The sequence below is a fragment of the Aphelocoma coerulescens genome, chromosome 2 (genome assembly GCF_041296385.1).
Source record: "Aphelocoma coerulescens isolate FSJ_1873_10779 chromosome 2, UR_Acoe_1.0, whole genome shotgun sequence".
Classification (NCBI taxonomy): domain Eukaryota; kingdom Metazoa; phylum Chordata; class Aves; order Passeriformes; family Corvidae; genus Aphelocoma; species Aphelocoma coerulescens.
In genome coordinates, this window is record NC_091015.1 from 36,464,611 (window position 1) to 36,482,635 (window position 18,025).

The following is an 18,025-nucleotide window of genomic DNA, read 5'->3' on the forward strand; positions in this document are numbered from 1 at the left end:
CAATTCCACTTGATTATGCAATGCATTTTTCCTCCCAGAAGCTAAACACCATTATTCTTGGGAAAGTGAACTAACAATAAAAATGAGGTTTTCAGGTATTAATATTCATTCCAGCAACAACACTTAGCTACATGGCTATACTCACAGCTCTTTTTAGCCAGGTCTCTCTGCAGGCATACTGTGCAGATGAAGAGTAGTTCATCCAGGTGAAGAGACGTCAGCACAGACGCACATAAAAGAGCACTTCCACCTTTGCTAACTTCTATTTTCTCTTTTACTTTATGAAAGTGATTTTGTTTCCATTCCATTTCAAGATGGAAGTGTCCTGCTGTTTTCAAAGCTCTGTTAATATCTTATTCATCTGTACATTCACCTGTCCTGATTCAAAGCAATTTGAACTCAGAGAAGCTTTTGGTTTTCTGCCATACCAATTGCTGTTACAGAAGCTCTGCATAAAGCCTATTATGAATTTTCAGATGTTTACTGATATGTAGTAACTTCCCTCATTGCTAGTAGTTTCATTCATTACTAACATTCATTGCTAGCATTCATTAGTACAACCTATTTTTTCAAGATGCAGCACTGGGGAAATATTCCAGAACATCTCTAGCTGGGGGACATAATTTGAAGCTCCCAGAACATGAATTGCTTGCCTTTTAAAGTGAGGGATCTTTGCAGTTGATCTCTTGCTTAAAGAACAGCAGCTCAAATTGTGTCTAGTGAGGGATACACACCCAGATAAGCCTTGCCTGCCAGATGATGCTTCCCAATCTGGATTTAGGGGTTACTCTCCTGTGGTTTCACTTGTAAGCTTCCACTGAATTTTGCTTCACTGCCTTGGCTTTTACTGCCTAATCCTCTGCATCAGTCCTTACTAAAGGGAGTTTGTCAGCCAACCATACAAGATCTAAAGTTTCTTGTTACAATAGACTCTTGATTTTTATTTGATCTCTATTAGCCTGAGCGTGTATCATCATTTGGTTTGAAGGGAAAATTTTAACTTTATTTTTTGACTATAAATATGCAGTATTGTGAGTGCCAAAGATGCTGCCCTGTTTTATTTTTATATAGATAGGGTTCATAAAGTCATAGAAATAAAGATGCTCAATGGATAGCTCTTCCTTCCAAATTTTTCACTACCTTTTTGCCAAGACAACTAAAGTCAAACTCTAGTGTATGTTGTTGCACTTGCATTACAGGAGTTGCATTTGGAACCAGAGCACACACAGAGATACCAGGCATAGAACGCTGTTATCAGATTTGGCACAGCAGTGCCAGTACTGGGCACTGGCAGGTTTTAATCATGTATCACACAGGTTCATGTTTTAGGACAAGCATCTCAACTCATTAAGGCCCTTATCTGTGTAATTAAACTCATATTTATTCAGAGAATCTCTTAAGTACATGGTTGCATTTCACCAAGCAATGGGGTTGACATTCTCAAATTAGTGGCTAATTGCTGAATGACCAGTAAGATAAAATAGTAGATAATAACAAAATTTTTTGACTGTGTTGCTGTTATAATCGAATTGCAAATCACTCTAACAAGTGGTCACTCCTTTCAGTGAGAACCATGCAGCTAATGAGTGAGACATTTGATAGAGGAAAGTCAGGAGGATACAAGGTGAAGCTGTAGCAGATGCAGTTTTGTGTACAAAGAAGTGTGTATGAGTTCCACGTGACATCAACATCTTTGAGATGATACAAGGAAATATTGAAATTGAACAGTTTCAGACAAGGAAAACGTTCACTTGGGAGATTCGTAGAATCTGGTGTTTTCTCTGAAAAAACCTGCATTTGATAGGACAAAGTACAAATGTGTTATGAAGAACAGCTTCTTGCTTTCCCTTCCTGCATCTGCACCAGTCCCTGTATAAAGGCCCATAAAGACATGAATTCTGGAGTGGTTCACTAAAAAATGCTGTACATCTAATATCTCAACATTCAGCTTAGTCAAGAAAAAAGGTGCCCAACCTCTGCAGAGCCACCAACAGATGCTACACGGTCCTACCACCCCTGTGGGGGGAGAGAATAAAGTAAAAGAAGACAAAAACCAAGGGACTAAAACAGAGACAGAAGGAGAAATAAAACTTTAAATAATCAATAGAAAAATATGTTAAAGTTGGCATTTCAGCAAAGGGTGGTAAAGACTATGTGTTTTCATGGTTCTGTCACAAGGGAACTCTAATACAGAGTTCATAAGTGAGATGGTGCTTTCAACACTTTTCACAACAAGAAAAGCCTGGCAGAGAGCTATTTTAAGAGAACAAAAGTAACATCTGGGTGTTGTTAGATGAGTATTTTCTTTTGAAATTTATTTTATTGCTAAATAAATAAAAGCCTGGCTTTTTTATGCAATGATCTGCTCACATCAGTCTGGCTCATTATTGTTTTCCATTTATATTTGGAGGCTAAACCTATTGAAAAATGAAAACAAACTCCATCCACCTTGATGTGAATACATAGCAGGTCCTGCAATGTGACATATTATCGTAATAGGTTGAATTAATGATTTCTGTTTATAAATGAATCTGATTTAGAGCTGTGCATATACACAATCTGAGTTTATATTCAGCCTTTGGAAGCAGTGTATATTTTTAACACTTTTTTAGTAATGCAAATTATACTTGATTTGGCTTCTGAAACACTGAACAAAGACTCTTGTGAATCCAGAACTTTTAAATCCTTACTGTGTGGTTTACAATTTAGTGTGTTGAAAAATGATTAGTCTATTTACCTGAAAGAGTCCTGGCTGTTTGAAATAATATCTTACCTCTAATGGTAGAATTTCATGTTTATACTAGAGAGCATTCAGGATTGCAGATCTTCATTACAAAGACAGTGTTCATTTGGCTGTGTCATAAAACTCTGCCTAGCTAAAGGACTTTAATGGCTTAAAGTTATTCAGCAGAGCCAATATAATTATTTTCATCTGTTAGAGAAATATGGGGATTACTGGAAAATTAATTTGTAAGAGGAAAGGACTTATATAATTAATTATCTTTATTAAGAAATTATTGAATTCTAGTAAAAGAAAATTTTGACTGCTGTTTAAGAAATTAGTTTCCTACCAGTAAAACCATCTTGCAGAAAATTATTTTCATTTGTATTTAGCAAATGACAACAAATTAATGATCGAAACTGTCTTTCAAAGACAATTTGCATAGAACATTTATTAGGTCCCTACTCATTCACAGTGGACAGAACCAGCAGGTGTTCTCTTGCTTACTGTCTGCAAGTCTGGAGGTAGTGCTAACAAAGGCTGTTCTCAGTTCCTCCTCCCATACCACACGTCTATGCCTATGATGCTCTCTGGGACTCGGCCACTCCCTCTTGCTTTTCTTGCAACCCACTCTCTCCTCTGCCCAGTGTACTGCCTGTTAAAGATAGTGGTGTGTGAAGAATCACCAGGATGTATCCAACAGAATATTCTAGGAACTATATTGCATACTGCTCTAACACCCTCAGGTTAGGTGCCTGGCTGTAGAAGTGATTCACAAGACTAAGACAGAGCATACGGAGCAGGGACAGTTGGATTCCCAGGTTTCAATTTGCAACAATCCAGTGGGCTGTAGGGGCACCTAAATCAAGAAATGGGATTAACCATTTTTTTTCTAGTGTTCTCTTTCTTATTTTAAAAAGAAATATCATTCTTGGATATATTTCGTTGAGATTATTATTTTGTTACAAATTGCTCCTAATTTGTGGAAGTTGGTCTGAGTCATAAATATCTGATACAGATATACACTTCTGCGAGGTTTAAAGAAGACAAAGTCTGTAAAGAGATGTTAAACCCTTGTTTTCCTGGGTGTTTACAGATATTTCCCAACCCTCCCCTACTTATTTCAGTGGGTGGGAATGACTCTGTAATTTTGACTGAAATAAAACCCTCATAGACTAGCAGGTTTTCAGAACATCTATTATATTTTATATGTAGTTCATATGTTGTGCTTAAGCTCATTAAACTATTTGTCGTGCATGAATGTGAGGCACTTGAGCAGGCAGCCCAGAGTAGCTGTGGATGCACCATTCTCATCTGTCAAATTATTTAATCAAATAAATATAATCTATATATTCTGAATCATTGTGCCTATCTGTTATAGGGTCTAGCTTTTTACTAATTCAAAATTGAGAGAATCCAATCCCACTGACTCCAACTCAGAAAAGAGAACATTTCAGCAGCAACTAGTGCAATGACTCAAATCCATAGCAATGTAGATTCCCTGTTTTGGTTTTGTCAGCAATTTTAAATTAAATCCTGTTCGTGAAGGATTTAGAACTTGGTGAAAAGGCTAAGGCTGTAACTTGGCTTAGACTGAGGTTATGGGGTGATAATTGTTTTAAGGTGTAGGAACACTAAATATGTACAGGTGATAATTATTTTAAGGTGTAGAAATACCAAATATATACAAGCTGATTTTATACACATATACACACATTTAAATTTGTGGTTCTTACTGGAGAGGAGAAGTGTGAGGGGGAGGAAATTGCTGTATAGTTTAAATTGAGCTGTAGAAGGACATTACAAATCATAAGAGAATATTTTGCTATTATTTCTACTGCTGACTTATTGTGTGTTTATTTTCTCAGTTCCGTGTCATTTGGAAACAGCAGAATGAAAGACTGCTATCAGAATGGATTAGAAAAACAAAATAATTTTTCTTATGATTTTATTTTTAATGAGTCTCTTTCTAAATTTTCCATTAAAAATAACTTTGTGGTAATTGTTACAGTCAGACCTGATGAGACTTTTTATCTTTGTGTCATACAATATCTTAAGATAAACTATAATGAAGATGTTTGAAGGCATACCCAGATAAAAGGAGAAATTTATAAGGACTCAAATTTGACAAGTGTTGCTACTACACTGACAAGTGTTTAAGGTTTTGGGTTTTGTTATTGTTGGTTTGTTATTCTAGATATCCTGGCTGTTTTTCATGTTTATTACACTTTCAAGAAATAGGAATTTGCCCTGCCAAGACTTTGAGACTGTTCTGTTTTTCCTTCATCTTTGTGAAAGGAATGATGATAAGGAGCAGCACAGAAAAGCCTAAAATAGCTCTGAGATGGCTTGCATTTCTCAACTCCATCACTGAAATGCAAAAGAGCTGTGTTTGCATGACACTGAATATGAAGACTAATTAGACACAATGGATGTGTCACCTTGGCCTGGGCCTGTAGGCATTGATCCTGGAGTTAGCTGGGATATTTCAGAGTTTCATTGCCTGGTTTGATGAACAACTACTCAGAGTGAGGGAAATGAAACAATTATTTTAGTGTAAACCAGGATTCATTCTACTCAGTCTCTAATAAGATTTGAGAATTAAGAAGTGGATTTATGAAATCTGTAGGCTTGTCCCTTACTTAAATGAGTTATAGCAAGGAAACACTAAGCCCTCATTTACTTTCAAACAACACTGTATATCCTACTTAAGGAACAATGAAATATTACCCTGTTATCACATACTGATCAGCATTTTACACAGAATGCAAACTGCTATAATGTAATCTTTCTTCCTGTTGCTCTAGCAGTGGTTTTCAATAATTAATTCTGATTCACATTGCCTTTACAATGACTTCAGTGGACATACTCCGATTCTGCATGAGTGCAGGGACTTAATCAGAACTACAAACACCTTTTTTTCTGATTTTTTGAGCATTGCTAGGATATATCCCAAACAAGGACCCTGAATCTTTTTGTCTTAGCTGACACAGAAATACAGGAAAAAAGTAGGTCACTACCCCAAAAAGCTGAAAGCCTGAAGAAAGATTCTATTTCTAACACAGGCTGGAAAGTGGTGATAAGAATTAGCTGTTTTCAAAATCAAAAGTAAATTTCCTTTTTTCTTTATTTCTTTCTCTGTTTGTTGTTGTTGATTCTTTGGAATCAACACAGCATAGAACAACTAAAGTGAAAAAGCCCTAAAAAATCAAAGAACACAACATGCTCCAAAGGTCATGCTAATGGTCATGTCAAGGGATGTGTTTTTTCTTAGAGTGTTGGTTTGACTGATAATGTTATTGGACAAAATATATTTAATCCCTTTTTCTTTCACCGTTTAGAAATAATGAATGGGAAGATTTTACTTTCTTTTCTCTCTTTCTTTCTGGATTTTTTATCTCTTTTTTTTCCCCCTGAAATACCTTCTCTCAAGGTAAAAAAGTATAGGTACTGTTGGCTACAGCTCCAGTTTTCAAGGTTAAATCTGGTATGATACTCCATCTGTGCTTGTTTGTCCCTAAGACGATTCTGCAGTTCAGACTAGGATCCTGACTAGCTTTACTGCTTTTTCCAGCTTGAAGTCTTAAGGTCTCCTTAATCTTTTCTAAGTCTACAAACAGCTTATATTTAGCTGAAAAGATGAGGTGGTTTTGTGTAGGAAAATGTCAAGCCCTCTTGCTTGGTAGAGCAAAAAGGCTTACTCTTTGGCTATCCTGGGTTTTAAAACGCTTTTATTTTGCAAAGTAAGTAACATGCTGCCATCTGTTGGCAATGAGAAATTACTTTATTTCTTAAGTGATTTAAGGAATACAAATCTTCAAATTCTTAAGGAATTTTGTTTGATGTTATTTTTTCTTCAATTAAACTGTAGGTATCTGAGCAGCATAAACTTGCAAAAGACCATTCAGTTGTATCTTACTATTTACTTCAAGATCCCTGTGAAATCCTTCTCACTTGAGCTGATACCAAGTCCTATCACAAAGCTCAACTATGACCTGAAAATTCCTTATCAGCTAAAAGCCTGAAAAATATGAATTTCCTTAAAGACACCGAAAAATGTGCACCCTCTCAAAGGATTTTGAATGTTATTCAAAACCAACCAAACAAAAATGTATTTTCTCAGATACTCTTTTGGTCCTGACTCTGAAAAACTGTAAAAATATAAATGTAGAAGGACCTGCATGGAAGTGCTGTATACTTCAAAACATTTAAGGATGAAAACTTTTGTTCTTTTCTTTGGTTTTGAAGTAGTATATTTTTTAAGAAGAAAAACAACGGAAGAAATGTGATAGGCTGTAGGTGATTTGTACTGCTGAATTTTGATTCCTTCTTCATCTCCAATTAAATCCATTATGTACACTGTCATATCATCTGAAGAATATCTCTTTATAATTTCATGATGGGACATCAAAAAGGAAAAAACCCCAAGTGGGCTCTGTTTAATCAGCTGAGAACCATAACTCAGTTCAAATTTGGCCTTCCCTGCTGGAGTGCTGGCCAGAGTTTCAGTGATGCAGTGGCATTCTGCAACCAGAGAGAACAGGTTTTACAATGAAATAGCTGGTTGAACCAATGTAATGTCCAACAGCACATAATGACCATTTGTTAAGGTGAAAGTGTGTATAATGTGTTTTTGATTTATAATTTATACTTCACTTGCACATAAGCAAATAGAGAAAGCAGTCTGTGTGTATGTGGCTAAGTAATCACACCCAATTATACAATCCAGGCCATTTCAAGTGACTATTTCAAGGCATGTGTAGCAACTGTTAAACTGTTCTGTTGGCAGAATGCTTGAAAACTGAAATACAAATGGAAATTAATTCTGCTATCCTGACTCTTGTGCTGTGACTTACACTGAACAAGATGAATCTTTAGGAAATACTGGGGTTAATACTGATGCTGCTTTGTATTCAGTTGTTTTAGTAAATATGAATCTGCTCAAAACACAGGACGTCATCAGCTCTTAGAGGTCATAAAAGTATGTTTAGTAAAACATAGTTCCATCCCTTAGGATAACTGGCGATACAACACCACTGTTTTGTTTTCAAATTACTGTTTTCTTTCCCTCAGCCATATATTTTCCTTCTAATACCCTTGTTTTCTAGCATATAAGAAAAGCATATTGAACTTGTGGCCTTGTTGCTAGGTTTCAAGCTGCATTTATGCAGTCTACTGAGACATTCTTCTCGTTTTTGAATTCTGAATCAAGTCCCAGGGCAACAGTGCCCTGTTTCTTAGCAACACAGATGGGTAGACTGTATATTCCAGCTCCTTTGTACAATGGAAGAATAAAAAATTCCCTGAGTAAGGGCATGCTGCAAGTTCATTGCTTCACTTACCTTCCCCTAGAAGAGAGGAAAGGGAAGCCTTCTGTGGTTGATGAAATTCAGCAGATGAAATTTGTCTGGAAGTCCCTGTCTTTGAAGAGTGGTGAGTCTATCTTTTCTGTTCTCTGCATCTCTCTGGGGTCTGTATTCACCACTGTGCATATGGATCTGTAGGTACTTTGGATCAGTGAGTTTCAGTTTCTAAGATACAAACATAAGCATCAAAATCAATGGTAACAAAGCTGGCAGAGGTGGAGTGTGTGAAAGTACGCAGAATTTTTTCTCTGGTGAAATTAATGGACAGTCAAAGAATTGCATGGCTTTAGAACCTCTGGGTGCAATACCTTGATTTTAGGAAGGAAACTAAGGCTGGAGAAAATAGGTAGAGGATTGAGAGGTAAGGAGGAAATGGGAATTCATGCAACTAACAAGTTAGTGGTGTGTTACCCTGTGTACAAAATGGAAAAAAGTTATCCTTTTAACATAGTCCCTGCAAAGTGTTAGGCAGTTTTGAGTCTTTTTGGCAACACAGGCAAATTCTGAATTTTGCTGCCTCCAGACTGTGGTACTAACATTGCCATGGAGACGGAGGAGTACAAGGGAGAGGAAAAGGGGCAGAGAAGGACACACAGCTCTGCAGAGCTGAACATTTCTGCTCCTGACACCTGTGGAGGGGCAGGTGCATACATCGTCTTCTCATGATGGCAACAGCAACAATGCAAAGTCTCAGATGCTGTAATTTTGGCACAGACTAGAAGAACAGAAGCACTTGTGCTATTCGTCCTGCTGACCTTGGCATGTAACTGTTTTACCTGGACCTAAAGCTGGCCTGGTCAGTCTGCCAGTATCCCAGTTTAGTTGAAAAACAAGAAAAGGCTGCCTTGCATGTATAAATTATAAACTGTCATTTTTTCTCCACAGTTTATTAAGTCATGAGGTAAACACAGCAGCTGGCTATGGTGGGACAGCTGGTTTTCCTGTAGACTGCCCACATACACACTCGATGGGAAGCCTGGGCCACCTTAGAACACAGAAGCAAAGTGCCTACCTAAGCCTACTCACCTCCTCCTAAGCAGGAACCAGGCCAGGTTGCTTCAGTGTTTGGATAGCCTGAGTATAATCTGTGATGTAGAAACTGAGTTTTGGCCCCTTCCCAAAGGCTGTCCTGCAGCAGGGATCTGCTGCAGCTGGAAGTGTTCCAGCCATGTGGTCCCAAGCTGGAAGGAACCTGTCTTGGCAGCACGGCACATCTGAGCATGGCCTGGGAACCAAAATCACCTTAAAAAAAGAGCACAGAAATGTGACCTTCCAGAAGTAATTTGTGGGTACTTGATTTATCTCCAGTAAGCTGCCCTCTCAAATCCTTGTTCAGAAACACAGCTTTATTGGTAAGGACATATTTCCACATGCCCTTAACCTTCAATGGACCATGACCTTCTTTTAGAAAAAAAACCCATTCTATTCTCAGAATGAACAAGTAAAAAGAAGAGAAAGTTGTAATGTTAGAGCTTTCCTTCAGGTTTCCTGAGCATTGAGTATTAGAGTAAGAAAATATGGTTTGTATTATGTTTTGGCCTGCTGCAATACCCCTCTGATCCATGTCTTTCTTCCAGATTTTCAGGGCATAAAAGGGGCTCTTGTGTAAGAAAGGTAACAGTCTGGGAGTGGCTTTTAGATCACGGAGATAAAACAGAAAACATGGATAAGGTAGTATCTGTGTCTAGTTCGTGCACAGAGCTAAATTCTTTACTGCCTATTTAGAGTGTTAATGCTGCTCCAGTTGTCTTTCATCCTGCCCAGGGGCATTCTTGGGTGTAGGAAAGGGCCTTCCTCTACCTCTGGGCAAAGAGAGGAAGCTCGTGGCACTGGCTGATGAGATAGCCCATGGCAGGATGGAACACCTGGGCACATATTAGGATAGTAAGGGGGTAGCTCTAATTAATGTTATGTCCTGGGTGTGCCCAGGAATGTAGAAAAAGATGAAAATGCATCAGGAAGGATGGAGAGCAGAGCTTCAACACTTCCCTCTTTTGAGGTTCATTTTGTCACTTCTACTTGTGCAAAGTGAGACTAGTGTGCACCCAGTTGTGCCCCACTATAACCCCAAACCCCTGCTGTGCTGTGCTCCCCTGCACGTGCACAGGTTTAGTCTCCTGTCAGGGATGTATTGTTTAATGAGACAAGAATTAAAAGATGAAAAAAGAGTGTATTTGTGTTGTTACATAGTGATGAGTATTTCAGGCAAAATAAATTCAGAGCTCCTGTTCCTACAGGCTGGTATGAATGTGTAAATTCTTAACATCCAAGCTTTTGGATTCAGATGGGCTTTCCCTAGGGTCAGGAGTTTGCTTCGGCAGGTAATTTTGCAGAAGTGAAAGACAGAACCAAGAAGCAGTACTTCTTCATCTAAGCACAGGTACAACATAATATTAAACTACAACCACACCTTTATCTTCAGTGAACGTGCTGGGTTGTGCAGACCGGCATAGCCAGACTGAAAGTAGCAATCAGTAATAAATGTTCTGTTGTATGTGTGTGTGTGTGTTGAGTTTTTTCTTTTTCTTTTTGCCAGGGATTGCAATATTTGAGAAGAAAAAATTAATCATCAGGCCATTATGCTCATCCTCCACCAAGAAGAGAGAAAATTTTTATTTGAAACTCAAAGAAAATTTTCTGCAAGCCTTGACGGGCCTTTCTCACAACAAACTGCAGTGCAGCAATCCAAAGCCAATATCGATTTATGGCTGAAGCAACTTCCTGATCTTAGCTACTGGCTCTATAAGTCATCCAACCTTCCTCAGAAGCCACAAGGAAAGGGAAAAGGGGAACTGAAGCCAAAAAGGAGCTCTGAGGCCACAGGCATGTAAGAGCTTTCCAGGCTTAGGTCCAGGCTGCTCTCTCCTCTTCTAGAAAAGAAAACGGACTTGCCTCAGTATGGAACCACAAAGCCCAGATCTCCAGGGACTGTGCAACTACAAAAGGCATGCCGGGGGGGCACAGCACTGGCCCAGTATTGCTCCTGCACACCTTGCTCCTTGGCACCATCCACGCGCTGGGCACCTCAGCCTAGGAAAATGCTGATTTTACTGCTCTGCTTAGGTTTAGGGTTGAGCTTAGGGTTGGGGTTGAGAAAACCACAAAGCCCAGAGCTCCATGGACAGTGCAACTACAAAAGGCATGCCAAGGGGAGCATGGCACTGGCCAAACATTGCTCCTTCCACATCTTGCTCCTTGGCACCACCCATGTACGAAGGGACTAACCTGATTTTTATTTATGCCTCAACTTATGTTATATATGAGGTGAAAACTTACTTTAGGCACTGTACTTGAGATGGAAAGGAGCCCAGTCCTGGGGGGACTTTGTCTAGAAGCCAAAAGGGAGAGAAAGCTTCCATGACTGAGCTTTAAGTGACTTCCCCTTGCAGGTGGGGTAGATCACCTGTTTCCCCAGAAAAAATGCCAAGTAAATTGGGCTTTGGGAGGAGCCTTAGCACATAAAAGCTGTTACCTGCACCACACTCCTAGGGCTGCCATTTCCCGGTTTTCTTGGAGGAAGCAGGGGTTCGCTTGGAGGGTTAGCTCTGCCTCCTTCCTGCCTTTTTCTCGCTGTGGTGCTGCTTCTTCCCTAGTTGTCTGTCCTGTCTGCACCTGTCCTGCCCTGCTTCAGTGCTTCCCAGAGGTAGCTCGTCCCCGTGACAACCCAGTGCTCCGCTATTTCCCCAACGGGACAGACGCCGCCTGCACCCAGCCCACCCCCACCGCCGTGTCTCCTGCCATGCCCTCAGCAGCCAGCCCATTCTGGCCAACACCATATCCTGGCTCGCCACCACTTGGAAATAGCGCCCAGCTGGTCGCAAGAGCCGCACAGGCTCACAGCTGCTCGCAGCACACACGGTCCATGTGCCGGACAGACACCTATGGGGCACCCCGAGGTGCAGCAGCAAAGTTGTCCTTGTCTTCTGCTTCTCTCTCCATCTCTCGTTTTCCTTCTCTGTACACTGTTCTATACCCATTCAGTAGGAACATATATCTTTCTTTATCAATAAATGTCATTCCATCTCATGTCATCCCATTTCATTGTTTTCACTTCAATTTGAAATTTTCTTTTTTTTCATGGCATTTCATTTCATCAATTTCTTCTGTCCCTTCACCTCGCTTCCTGATTTCAAGATTTCAATGAGTATAATTTTGGCAAGTTTCAGTCCTTTTCACTGCATGTCATTTCATCCCACACCATTTGGTTATAGTCACTCCTTTTCCAAATGTTCTTCTTTTTTTTCAATTTTTTCAATTTTTTTCCCAATTCTTCATTTCATGAAAGGAAATGAAATCTTGAAATCAGAGAACAAAGTGTAAAAAGCACTCTGGAAAGGAGATATGATAAAATCAAATGGTCCGAGGTCCTGAGCCTGGAATCCAGACCTGGGGTCAGGTTTCAAGAGTCAGGAACCAAGGGTCGAAGGCTGGGGGGGCCAAGGGGCCAAAGGTCATGTGGTCAAAGGTCATGAGGGCAAAGGCCAAGGGCCTAGGGGTCAAAGGTCATGGGGTCATGGGTCAGAAGGGTCGGGAGGTCTAAGATTATGGCATCAAAGATTGGGAGGTCAAAGGTCAAGAGGTCAAAGATTGGGGTGAAGGGTCAAGGATCAAGGCTCAAGGGTCAGTGGTCATGGGTACCAACCTCCTCCCACTGCCACCCCTCATTCTCAGACTCTCCCCTCCACTCACACCACCCTCCACAGCACAGACCCCCCCTCACAGTGCCTCCAGTGCCACTCCTAACCCCACCCTCAGCACCACCCCTAACAATGCCATTTTAGGGTTAAGGTTAGGGGTTAGGGTTGTGTCTGTGGAGAATTTCCATTTATGAAAGGAAATAAAATCTTGAAATAAGAGCAGGAAGTCGAACAAACACTCTGGAAAGGAGATATGATAAAATCAAATGCAACTGGAAAAAAAAAAAAGAAAATTTGGAAAAGCAGTGGCTGCAACCAAATGTCTTGGGATGAAATGAGGTGCAGTGAAAAGGACCAAAAATTACCAAAATTATACTCATTGAAATCTTGAAATCAAATGAAGTGAAGAGATAAGAGAAGAAATTGAAGAAATTAAATGTCTTTAAAAAAAAAATTTGAAACTAAGTGAAAACAACGAAATGGAATGGGATGACAAGAAGTGCAGGGAAATGGACCAAACCTTGTCGAATTGCTAACTCATTGAAATCTCGCAATCAAAGAACAAAGTGTAACAAACACTCTGGAAAGGAGATATGATAAAATCAAATGCAATTGAAAAAAAAGATGATCAAGATTTTGTAATAGTAAATAAATGCTAATTTCTCTTAAAACCCAACAAAACTTTTCTTTTTGAGTAATCATGTCTTTTTTTTTTTTCTCCTCAAGTCTTGACCAGTAATGTAAATTTGCAAAACCAGCAGAAGGGAAAAAAACATAATGTTTTTCCCACAACCCCAATGTTATGCTTTCTAACATCACCACTTCAAATGTCCTGACTCTAGCAGGATAATTTATAGCTTCCATATGTCAGGAAATGTTCTCAAGGTTTCAGAACTTTCCCCAAGTTCCATATCAGGAATGCTTTAATAACTTGACTGGATCCAGAAACTAGTTCCAGAAAGTCTGATAACTACATGACCAAGTTATTTAGCTGAGAGTCTGAAATCACATTTCAGGCTTTTGTTACAAACCAGGAGATTTTGAGAATTTTAATGTCACCAGTCAGTGCTCTAATCTCAGGACTAAAGGTTTTCTTTGGTAAAATTCTACCTGAGTGAAACAAGTATCTGTAAGTCAGCATTTCTGGAAAGAAACAAGAAAAAAGCAAAAAAAGCAAGTTGCAACCAAAAGTTTCCAATATAAGTTCCTGGTAACAATAAAACATTTGAGGTTCTTTTTGGGACTCCAGAAGTAGTGGTGAACTCCACTATGAGGTCTGGAGGTAAACAGCCCATATTGTTTAATTGCTTTGACATACCATTAACTTTTCAGCTCACTGAAACTTCAGGCTACTTAACTCTAGCAGGCTGTAGACTGAACAATAATCCAAATTCACAAGAACTAAGAACTGCCTCTACAAGGAATTTTACACTTTGTTTTCCCCTCCACAAAAATGTTCCCTGGGGGGAATCCTTAATGACTTATTGTCTGGAGTTTAAAAGGAAATGATCAATCTCAGTGGAAGTTCTCTACATCAAAAATATGCCTAAGGACTTGCAGCATTGGTCCAAAATTCTTAAGTATAGACTTGATCCTAAACAAACAAAAAAGGGCAATGTCTATGTTCACTTAGACTTTCTCACCATTCAGGCCAATGGGACATGCTTCATTAAATGGAAACCAGAACTCAATCAGAAAAGAATTGGAAAGGCTAATAAGAAGAGAAAGGCAACATAAAGTATGTAAATTACCAGTTTACTGTGTTTTCTCCTGCGTGTGTGATTCTCTCCTGTGCAGTTCTGATGTGCATCACACCCATTAATTCACAGATAAATATTCAATACAATCAAGTTTTCAACATGTGTCTTCACATACCATTTCTTTTCCCTCCCTGATTTCACAGGGCATTCATTATGTTGTCTAAACCCTACATTTTCATTTTATCTTGTTCAATTAATCAAAGAAACATATCTTCCTATTCATGCAGATGATACTGATACCTTCAGAACATGACCGTTGTGGATTTTCCATCTTGTATCTCACAAGAAACCATTAAGATACCCATTTCAACCTGTAAAGATCAGGGGATATTGTCAGTCAAATCTGCATAACTAGCAATGTAGTCATCCTTTTAAGAGTCAGCCTTGTCTCAGAAAGATTTCAAGACCAATGTGCTGGTGTCATATCCTGTCCTACACTTACCTGACTCTGCAAAGTGTAGTTTCCTGAAGAGCAGAACTACCCACAGCCAAACTGACAAATTCCTTTTGCAACTTGCAGAAAATATTACCAGCTATTTCAAATCCTATCCACTTTGAATTCAAAATCACTTTTGCTTCCAGACAAGGAGAATACATATCAAAGAGATGATATGTCATTGATGTTAAATTACCATCATCTTTCAGCTTTCCTGTTAGGCCTCTCAAGAGTTCTTCAGCAACAGAGAGATCTTAAGATCGTTGTAATGCAGATGACTGCAAGGTATGTTAATAATTAATTAAATTCACTGGAAAGACTTGAAAAATAATGCAAATAGCCATCTCAGCAGATTCTATGATTCTGCAATACATATTCCAAGGAACTGCATCCCATGTGATTTTAGTATCACAGCTCCTTTTTCTAGAAGGGTGTTCTGTTTCTGTTATTATTCCTTTCCTGTATTGTAACAGGAGACCACTGCACTCATTTGAGATTGCAGTTCTGGTGATAGGAGTTGTGTAAATAAAGAACTTTAGGGTAATGAAAAACTGTAACTCTTGTCAGCTCAACAGCCATTAATTAACAATTAATTAAATCTCCTAAATCTTGCATTTTTCTAAACAGAAATTTTACAGGTGTATTTTTACCTTACCTAAAAACAGCCTGTAAAGTTTACTCTACAGCTAACTTCAATGTTCTTTGTTCTAGGCATGGTGACTTTTCTGATGTTAAAATATATTTTCCTTTACAACTGCACTATGAAGCTAATTTACCAAATTTTGTGACAAGTTACCCCAGAGATCTTTTCAATCTGAAGTTAAAGCCACAGCATTTAAACAGAGGTGAGTCCTTCACAACAGGCACATTTATTGTGTTAGAGAATTTGGTAACATTACTTCAACAGTAGGGAGTGGGAATAAGAGCGCAGAACCCTCAAACCTGTCTTAAGTGGCTTTAGGTGAAACTTGAAGAGTAAACAGTAGTTTTTCACCTGAGTTTCAATATCAGAGAAAGTCCACTTCCAGGCTCTAAATAACAGACTCAGATCACAGGAAATACACTAGTTTACTCATGCAAAGAAACTTAGATTTAAGGACACCTGATACAAGCAGGATTACTAGCTGAAAACTGCTTGTTAATGTTGATTTTTCTGATAAGACTGCAATTTCAGCCTTGTAATCGGGGGGTTATTGCCAGGCAACTGATTCAAGTCCAATGTCTGCTGTACCCACTGTGGATACAACAGTCCATATCTTCATTCCTACTGTGGTGGATGGTCCATAATGGGGTGCCTGCTCTCTAGTGTTGCTATAGCTTCCCCTCTTATAAGGAGAGCCTCTTTGAAAATAATTAACTACACATAAATTAAAGTACACACACATACATACCATACAGCTTAAAACACTACTTTCTTTGTACACACAAAGGCAAAGGCAAGGCTTCATCCACAGCAAGGCCATGGACAGAATATTTTTTCTTAAAATGTTTACTATATATTTCTGAGGGCTCCTTTTTCTGGATCCTAGCAGATTAACAATAAGCATAGCTTTTCAAATCCTAGAATCCAGACAGTTTTTCCTATTGCTTATAAATACTGTTTGCTTAATATTTTCAGATCCTAGACTTGAACCACTGAAAGGAAAGCAAAAGGACTCTGATAGGAGATTTCTTACATACAAACCTCATGAAAGCAAGTGGGATCCACAGCTGCCACTACCAAAGAGTCCCCAGCCACCTAAATCTGCTTCATTTACAGTTAGTCGAACTAAAAGACAGCTTCTTGCTTTTCTCTGCATCAAAATATTTTGAAATAACAACAATAATATATTACTAGTTATATTTATTTCAGAATATTTTGAACCACTGAGTCTTGAGAGGACAGCTGGCATATCCTAAGCGAAATGTTGTTGTACTACATTGTATCTAGGGACACAGACCATTAATTTCCTTTAGATTTTCAAGAGTGTAATTCTTTCTCCAGCTCTTGTTGAGAGCTTCAGTGGAGTTGGAAAGATAGTCTGTTGTAGAACATTTTCTTATTTCATCCTTTAGCAGAAAATTACACAGCATTGCATGTGGTAATTCATTTTCAGGAGTCAAAATGTCCATATTAGACTGTTCAAAGACAGACTATTTCAGAATATGCAGGTGCTGGATGGATGTTTTTACAGCTTACATATATACACCAAACTCTTAAATGTAGAGATCTCCAAACCACAATACCTCTGCTTATAAAACAGCTCCCAATTACATTATTGAGGATTAACAAATAGAGCATTGAGGGGAAAATAACTTATATATAATTGTAAATACCAGCATGGAGCAGAAAGACTCTAAATGCACTTCGTCTGGTATATTAGTGAGTATTTGACCTCTTTCCCTTAGGTCCCAGTTTCTGAAATAGCATGGAAATCAATATTATTATCTATTTCTACTTAAATTCATGTCTAATTCCCTCTCTATTGTTAAAAATTACTTACCAACACTTCCAATTCACTAATTCTTTTCCCTAACCAGCCCCTCAATTATCTGGAGATAAAAGAAATGGCACAGCCCATGAAGTTTCTGGTAACTACAGATGAGTGCCAACATGAGCTTATTTTGGAAACTGCCTGTCCTCTGCACCCAGGAGCTGGTGATCAGCAGACTGTGCCAAAATAAACCCTCAGACATTCCCTCTTCCTTCAATAGACACATCTGCTTTGCTCTTGATTCTAATTACTAGGAATGGAGTGCTGAAAGCTCCACGCAGTCAGGTAGTTTCAATTCCTTTTCTAAGCAGTGCGTGTGGGTGTTGAATGCAACAGGGGGGAAGCACTTTTTAGTCATAGTCTGCATTGCTGAGGGCTTTGGAGGTGTATCCAGAGCCATATTTGGATACAAATCTCTAGACTTAAACTGTGGGTAAGCTGTGTGGTAAATGCATCCAGGAAGTGATTTAGCGTAGAAAGTTGCATATTGGATCATTTTGCCTTTTCCAAAGACAGTGAGCTATACACCACTGTGGAAAGCTAGGGACACTAGTAAGAATCCCTCATGTAAGGATCTTCTGGCTCTGTGTGCGCTGTTGTGGAGGTTGGCATTTCTCCAGGATTTCCCAG

The 18,025-nt window shown here is 39.0% G+C and overlaps 1 long non-coding RNA gene across 1 annotated transcript in view; it reads left to right on the top strand.

The window, feature by feature from the left end:
* LOC138105680 (uncharacterized) overlaps window positions 1-13,406 on the top strand; it is a 32,793-nt gene extending 19,387 nt beyond the window's left edge. Inside the window, exon 2 of the long non-coding RNA XR_011148611.1 lies at window positions 10,625-13,406. This is a non-coding gene — a long non-coding RNA (uncharacterized lncRNA). The remainder of the gene's footprint in view (window positions 1-10,624) is intronic.
* Window positions 13,407-18,025: the final 4,619 nt, after the last annotated feature.